This window comes from Vulpes lagopus, chromosome 3 (assembly GCF_018345385.1).
Source record: "Vulpes lagopus strain Blue_001 chromosome 3, ASM1834538v1, whole genome shotgun sequence".
Classification (NCBI taxonomy): Eukaryota; Metazoa; Chordata; class Mammalia; order Carnivora; family Canidae; genus Vulpes; species Vulpes lagopus.
The window spans coordinates 82,765,761-82,774,782 of NC_054826.1; positions in this window are offsets into that span (position 1 = coordinate 82,765,761).

The window sequence follows — 9,022 nt, forward strand, 5'->3', positions numbered from 1 at the left end:
GAATTTCCACGACACTTCTAATAGAGAAAATTTGAGTTGGGATTCTTTAACTCCAGGAGAAACCAAACAGAGCTTCTCTGCCATGTGAAACCCATGACATGACTTAGTTCCAGAGCTCCTGGACATGAAGGCGTCAGTGACTTTAAACTGAGGGATCTCAGTGTAAAAAGGGTGTTTTCTTTGCAGACTGCAAGAATTAATGGTTTTTTTGCATGCGTTTGTTTTGACTAATTTTTTTCTTACTGTGTTAAAATATACATAACATAAAATGTAACTGTCTCAGCCATTTTTAAACTTATAGTTTAATAGCATCAAGTACATTCACACAATTGTTTACCCACCACCACCATCCATCTCTAGAACTCTCGTCATTTTGCAACACTGAAATTCTGTACCTTTTTTTAAAATTTATTTTTTATTTCTTTTAGAGAGAGAGAGAGAGAGAGAGAGAACATGAGTGGAGGGGGGAGGTACAGAGAAAGACAGAGAATCCCAAGCAGACTCCATGCTGAACACGAAGCCTGATGCAGGGCTTGATCTCAGGAACCTCAGATCAAGACCTGAGCTGAGATCAAGAGTTGGACACTTAATGTACTGAGCCACCCAGGTGCCCCTGAAAATCTGTACCTACCTGTTCTCGGTTCTCTCTCCTCTCAGCCTGTGATCATCACCATTCTACTTTGTTACTATGAGTTCACATATACATATACATATACATGTAATTCTTCTTTTCCACCCACAAAGAAGTGAGATCCTAGCAGTATCTGCTTTTCTGTGGTCTGGCTTATTTCATTAGTATAATGTTCTCCAGGTTCATTCACGTTGTCACAAATGGCAGGATTTCCTTTTTTTATTTTATTTTATTTTATTTTATTTTATTTTATTTTATTTTATTTTATTTTACTTTTAAGTGGGCACCACATGGGGTTTGAGCTCAAGACCTGAGCTGAGATCAAGAGTCAGATATATAACTGACTAAGCCACCCAGGCGCCCCTTGAAATTGTTTTTTAAAATTGTATGAGCTGAGAAGTCTAATTTTATATTTTATAAATGTATATGTTTTCCCCAAGAATTGAGCAGTTCCCCTAAATCTAAATATTAATCCTCTCTTTTCCACATCTGCTCATTCAATGTTTGAGAATTTTAGCTATACCACCTTTTGAATTGGCTATTAGTACTTCAGATGAGTTAATTAAGTCATACGTAATGTTATACCTTCCCCATTGAAGACTCAAGTTCCGGAAAATGATTTGACCTAAGATTTGGAGGTTGTTTTTGTTTGGAATGATTCATAAAATTTTTCCCCATTTAAATACCAATGAACCTGGACGTGGTCAAACCAGTGACCCAGTCATCTCACCTTTGAAAGCTTCTGGAAGCCTATAAGAACATCTCTTGGGCAGCCCAGGTGGCTCAGCAGTTTAGCGTCGCCTTCAGCCCAGGGTGTGATCCTGGAGATGCGGGATCAAGTCTCCCTTCCAACTCCCTGCATGGAGCCTGGAGCCTGCTTCTCCCTCTGCCTGTCTTTGCGTCTCTCTCTCTCTCTCTGTTTCTCTCATGAATAAATAAATAAAATCTTTTTTTTTTTTAAAAAGAACATCTCTTCGTTATATAGTCCTTCCAAGTTGTTGGGGTTCTTGATACTAATAATACAGCCATTCACATGACTTGGTGCATGCTCCTTAAATTCTCCACACTTTGGTTTCTTCCCTTGTAAAAAGAGGGATAATAAAGAATAGCCTAGGGGCATCTGGGTGACTTCAGGTCAGGTCAGGATCCTGGGGTCTTGGGATGGAGCCCCATATTGTCAGGCTCCCTGCTCAGCGGGGAGTCTGCTTCCCCTTCTCCTTCTGCCCTTCCCCCTGCTGGAGCTCATGCTCTCTCTCTCTCTCTCTCTCTCTCTCTCTCAAATAAATAAAAATCTCAAAAAATAAAAAATAAAGAAGAATGGCCTGCTTTATACTGTGGCAAAGACTAAATGCATTATTCAAAAGGCATCTAGTACTGGGCCTAGCTGCTAGCTGTGATTAATGCTTATTAAATTTTGAAATTACCTATAAGTTAAGACAAAATTAATTAATAAATTTTAATTTAAAAAATATTACTATTTCATTACTAATCAATAAAATTTTATTCTTAAGGCCTCAGTAATCTCTAGCTGAAATCCATGCTTCCATCATACTAAGCTACCTGCAGCTTCTCCAGTGTGCTTAGTCTTTCATAGCTCAGCATCTCTGGACATGACCCTCCCTGTGCCTGCGAGGCCCCATTCTGCCCCTGCTGCACCCTCTTCTTCCTGGACCCCCTGCCTTCCAGCCATCTTTGAGGGCTCAGCTCAGGTCTGACCTCCTCTGAGATGCTTTCCCCAAATTCCCCCCAGCACCTCCTCTCCCCAAAACTTCCCTTCAGCACCTTGTACTTCCTTCTGTTATTCATTCACTTACTCATTCGTTAATTCATTCATGTAATAAATATCTATTGAGGGGCTATCATGTGCCAGACACTTCCTGTACCACCGTACTACCAACCGCTGACTCCTGGTGGGCATGGTATGCAAACTGGCATATTAAGAACTCAAGGAATAATGACTACATGACAAGATTCCTTCCAGTATATATTCTTAAATTTTGTTTCCTGAACTCCGTTCTTTTCTCCATCAAGATCCTTTTGGGGAATTCTAAAGTACTCTACAGTCTAATTTGAGCTTAAGAAGGAAGGACGCTTCTTACTAGGAAACAGATGAGAAAGCGATAATGTAACTTGGACATTCTACTATCTTCTTGGGAGAAATAAATTACTTATCAATTTCACTAAATGAGTACAGACAGTACTTCATAGAAACCAATTTTAGATATTAAAAAAAAGGGTTCCCTGCTGCCATCCTCATTGGAAAACTCTTTGTGATTATTAGGATTCCCAGCTGCTGATCTGGTAGGAGACAGTGGAAAGAATTCGACCAGTCAGAACCTGTTTCCTGTCCTGGAAACACGCTCCCCTTTCTGTAGTCCCTCTGTCCCCATGGGTGCTTACCTGGATTCTACATCGAAGAACTCACACCCCCTGCCCCTGCTCAGGGAAGGGGGCTTGGGAAGAGGCCCTTGTTGAGAGCTGTGCATTTCTGGATGCTCTTGCCCTAAAGCTCCAAAACTAGGGTCAAGTCTGGTATCTTCCTGTCTTTCTCTGGAGTTTCTAGGAAGAGGATGCTCTATAATGGGAAACATTGTCTTCCTGGTCTTATGATTAACTACTTTGCTTAGTGGTTTTTCAGCACAGATACCAAGATGGAAGCTGTTCCGTCCTCCCGAAGGTAACTGCCTGCATCCTCAGAGGCGCCGGGCTCTGGGCACCCGCACGTTAGTTACGTGTGCTCCCTCTAGTGGCTCTGCAAGAGCACAACACAGGTGTTCACGTTGCAGTACGTGGCGTTTTTGTTTTTGTTTTTGTTTTTTAAAGATTTTATTCGTTTATTTGAAAGAGTGCAGAGGGAGCAGAGGAGGAGAGAGAGGAAAAGAGAAAGGATGCTAGGCCGATTCCCTGCTGAGCGAGGAGCCCGACACTGGGCTTGATCCCAAGACCCTGAGATCATGACCTGAGCCGAAACCAAGGCTTGGATGCCTAACTGATTGAGCCCCAGTCCATGACCCTAATGCACTTTGTTTTCCTGGTTGGGGTGAGCATGTGTTAAATTGTTGTTTATTTCAATTTTTAAGGACAGCAGGAAAACCACACCTTGTAATTTAACATTGAAGAATAGTCAAATTTAGTTTGGGCTTCCTTCTTAAAATGATTTCACTTTTAAAAAGTAAAAGTCATAGGGTACCTGGGTGGCTCAGTTGATTAAACATCTGACTCTTTATTTTGCCTCAGGTTATGGCCTCGGGGTCCTGGGATGGAGCCATGCATTCAGCTCCACCCTCAGCACAGTCTGAGATACTTTCTCCCTCCCTCTGCCCCTCCCCTCACTTGAGCTCTCTCTCTCTCTGTCTAAAACAATAATAATAACAACTAACTAATTAATTAATTAATTAAAAGTCATAATTTGAAAATAATGCATACAGTGATGCAGAAATTCTCATTCATGCCCTTCTCTCTGAATTTCAGTTGCTCCAGAATACAATACAACCTGCTTCTATAGTATGCTTTGAATAAAGTGTGTCAAGGCAGGAGGGAGCTGTCATTTTCGGCATGGCAAACTGGCACACTACATAGGAACAGAGAAGTTGAAATCAATGCTCGGTCAGAGCCATGCTGAAGCTCTGAATGTGACCACGAGTGAGTCCTCTGTTCCTCCACATGTCACTTGCTGCAGAATCTGTTGCCTTAAAGGCAGCCCAGCCATGCATCCTTGATGCCTCCTGGCCTGGACAGTAATAAACCAGCAAGGCCAGCAATGGTTCCTGTGCCATAAGGTGGCACACTTTATGGTTCTGCCCTCCTTGTTGTCATGTGATTTATCCGCCTCCATGTACTGTGCACTGCTTGCTCCTTTTATTACTTTGCAGAGGTTTGAAAATAAATATACTCTTCCCCAAGCCAATTGCCACCACACAGACGGCTGGCCTTGTCGTACAGCCTTTAGCAGTTTGAGCAGGGCTCACACTACCTATGCAGTGGCTACTTTTATGTAGCAACTTGACTGGGTTAAGGGAGCTCCACATTGCCAGTAAAACACTGTTTCTGGGTGTGTCTGAGAAGATACTTCTGGAAGAAATAGCATTTGAATCTATACAATTAGTAAAGAAGATTCACCCTCAGGGGCACCTGGGGGGCTCAGGGGTTGAGCGTCTACTTTTGGCTCAGGTTGTGACCCCAGGTCCTGAAATCAAGTCCCACACAGGGCTCCTCAGAGGAAGCCTGCTTCTCCCTCTGCCTGCATCTCTCATGAATAAATAAATAAAATCTTAAGAAAAAAAAAAAGCATACAACTCAGAAACAGCCAGATGGAGGAGATGAATAGAGCATGGTCTGGGAGTGGGTTTGCTCAGAGCTTCCATGTCCTCTCCCAGGGGGCCATTCTCCCCAAATCTCCATGTGTTCAGCTTCCTGGAAACTCTCCAAACTCTCTCCTTTTGGGTTTTTATGGAAGCTTCATTACAGAGGCATGATTGGCTAAATCATTGACCATGAGTGATTGCTCCAATCTCCTCTCTCCCTAATCTCTTCCCCAGAGGTGGGGGTGATGTGGGACTGAAAAAATTCAAACCTTCTAACCATACGGTTGGCTCCTCTGGCAACCAGCCCCCATCCTTAGATACTTTCCACAAGCCACTTCATTAGTATAACAAAAGACACCTTTTGGCTCACATCAATTAGGAAACTTCTAGGGTTTTCAGAGTACTGTCCCAGGAATAGGGACGAAGACCCAATATATATTTCTTCTTGTAACTCACAATATCACAGGTTTGTTAAGAACTTCTTTACAAAGTAGCAGTGACTTTAGTAATTTAAAACTTTTGGAAATATTGGTGTCACTTTGTAGAATAGAAGGTTTTGGACACAGTGGATTGTGTTCTGAGACTCAGTAGGACTGGTGGTATCTGTGCTCTCATATTCAGATCCCTGCATGAAAGGTCAGAGTTAATTAGAACAGAGCACATAGTAGTAGAATAGTGTTAGTGGCATTTACTGAGAGCTTACTGTCTGCCAGCCACTGCTCTCACTGCTTGAAATGCATTAGCTGCTTTCACTAACAGGCCATGAGCTGGGTGCCTGACTGTCCTTTGACTGTCCTCTGCCTGACTGGAGCATGGAGACTTCAGTTTCAAGGTCACACTAGTGGATATCTCAGGATTTGTACATAACCTGTCTGGTCCTAGGTCCTAGGATCCTAAGAACCTCCCATTTGCACCCCAGGCCCTCTCCCAAGGCAAGAAGAATCACTGACTTTGGTGTACTGAGGACATCTGGTCTACCTCCTCAGAGACCAGGGCAGGAATGATTGCTTTCAGAAAGTTTACTCCATAGTATTGTGAAGTCCTGCTTTACTAACTCCATCATTTGGCCTTTCGCAACTTCTTTTCTTGATACTGGTATTAGGATAACCTTAAAGCATTTTTAACTCAGTGGTATCTCCTCTTTCACCTGCAGGAGAGAGCCATAACTGTGGAATGGGCCATACAGCAGTGTAAGTGCTTGTACTAGTGATGTTATCCCAAGGATTGAGACGTCCCCTCTGAGTGCATAGCTCTCACCTCCCAAGGGAAGATCAATGCCATTCAGCAGGCACACTGCAAACTAAGATGCATCTAGGCTTGGTTAATTTCATTTCTCTGTGAAGAAAAGAGCTCTAATAGATGTGATCTCAGAGAGAGAAGCAGCCTGAGAGAGTGAAAGGATGTTGAAGTTAGTCTTTGAGCCCCGTTTCAACTCACCTGTTTACATAATGACACGACACTAGCGGGACCATTAATTTCCCTGAATCTGAGTTTTCTCAGAGCTATGCACTGCTGGGCCTCTGCTTGCCCCATTCAGTGCAGGCCTCACACAGGAGAGGTGCTCAGTGAATATTTGTGAAATGAGTGAACAAATAAATGGTCAACATAGAATACCTGGCAAGCATAGGGTACAGTCAATGGATCATGGTGACCTTCACTTTTCTTCCTGCCCCTTCGTTGGTGTCATTCTCTCCTGGTACCCTTCAGGGGTCAATAGAGCCTGCACCGACATTCAGAGATGATCTTTGTTACCAACAAGGTGAGTTGTACACAAGTACTCATCCAAATTGAGGAGCCATAGCCCTTACCAAGAGGCCAAATATAGATGCTCCAGTTTGTGTCTCTCTGAATGCCACTAGACCTGGTTTGGGCGAGGACTTGGCTGTCAGGGAGAGGAAAATCTTTGCTGAATCCCTGTTAGGTAGCTCTCCCAACAGGGACACCAAAAGGTAGGTTTTCCTATATAGTAGAAGTGCCCTAAGAGGGCCATGCTTGTACTCTTTCCAGTGAAGGGGTAAGGGTCCTGTCTCACAGCCCTCCAGCTCCCTCACCCACCATTAGCATTTGTCAGCAAGAAGCCCCACACTGATACCCACCTGCCCTCATGGGTTGGCTTCAAAGGCTGCTGCTCACTTTAGAAGGCACGAGTCCATTCTGTCTTCCACCCAAGGTGGTTCGCTTTTGCAAGATGAAGCATGGTGAGGCCCATGGTTGGTATGGAGATAACACTGAGAAGTTGTAGAGGGAATGGTCAGTAGGTCAAGATTCCTGCTTCCCCTGCCTCCACAATACATCAGACTCTTGGGACATAGCTTCCACAATGAAAAATGAAAAGTGGCAGTAGTTGCCCTAGCTTGCTTTGCTTCTCTGTGTCTTAAATAATGTTAGAGAGCTATGAATTGCAAAACACTTAAGGCTGTTTTAGGGACATGTGACTGATGCTCTTTCCACATAAACATTTATGATTTGGGAGAATTTATTTTAGCCATGCAAATTTCAACTGGCCAACAAGAAGTTAGGGGAGGCTTAGACAAAGTCATTAAAATCCAGAATAAAAAAAAAAATCCAGAATAAAGCAACTACTTGGTTCTTCTCAGATTTTTAATTTCCTCTTCCTGCCATGCATCCCATCTGCATCTCTCTGCTCAGGGCCACCATCAGGGGCAGCTGCTCCCATGGGTGGGGTCCCATGGGCTGAAGCATCTTAGCACCCCTGCATAACTGTGCAACTCCTTTCCCAGTGGCTTCATGGCCTTTCCCTTCCTCCTTTCATGTTCTCAGCCTCGGAAACATTTCTCTTCCTCATCTATGTCTTCCTTCACATTTCCTCCATCCTCCCAGATTCTTTAGTCACTGCAGAGGGCAAGCCTGGCTGTGTAGTAAGGCCTAGCTTTGCCACATAGGTGCCTTTAGTGCAGGGGCGAAAGGCAGAATCTAATAGTGAGATTTTGTGGTACCATCGAATGATCTAGATAGGTGTTGGGAGATGGATGGAATCCCATCACAAGGATACTTCTCGTGTCCTGTAAGACTGAACTACTTTCCAGAAATGGTGAAAACTGGGTCAGGAGTCCAGACCTATTCTTAGCATCTTTCCTCATGGTACATTGGCTCCTCACAACCTGTGATCTTTGACACTGAGCCTCCTACTATAGTTAATAATATTTCTTGTTTTTTACTGTGGCCTTGTAAAACCACAATAGCCATGGATTTAAAAAGCCTTGAATAGCTGTATGTAATCTGGTGACACGGTATAAGACAAAACAGAGACTTTTTAATTTTATTTACGTATTTTTTTAAAAGATTTTATTTATTTGAGAGAGAGAGAGAGAGAGAGAGAGAGAGAGAGAGAGAGAACTAGCTGGGGGAGGGGCAGAGGGAGAAGCAGGCTCCCTACTGAACTGGTAGCCCAACATGTGGCTCAATCCCAGAACCCTGGGATCATGACCTGAGCTGAAGGCAGATGCTTAGCTTACTGTTGGGGCCCCAACTGATCCAGGGGTCCCAAAATAGACTTTTTAAAAAACCTGTAATAAAGAAAGACTTAAAAGGAATCATACTAAACTAGGTGCAGCCCAATCTGTTCCTAGACTGGGGCTCCTGAGGCTGACTACTTCTGGCGTGGGGACATGTGTTGAAGTTTGGTTATTGCAAGATTGTTTTGTTAGAGCAGTCCTTGGGGGTGTGTTCAGTATTCCTGTGGGGGTGGTTTCACACCACCATTTGTTCTGGAAAGAAGTCACTGTTATGCCAGAAAAGAAGCACTTAGGGGGCCACTCTTAGACTACAAAAAAGGAAAATCCTCCTCCTTTATGTGGCAGTTGGAATCAATTTTGCCAGAGATCTAAGTCAGGGAGGTACCAGGTGCCCTTCGGGCCATGAAGGTGTGAGTGCTCCTACATCCAAGAGGAAGGTGAGTGAAAGCAGAGCAGACAGTCCTCCTGAGAGGGGCCCTGAACTTGTGGCCCTTTGTAGCAAGTGCAGACTTACTCTGTATTGTAGTTCCCTTTGGTCAACTCTTTTTTTAGTGGTTAAAGCCAGATATATCTGACAGCAGCAGTAAATCAAAGAGAAGAACTTCATTCTG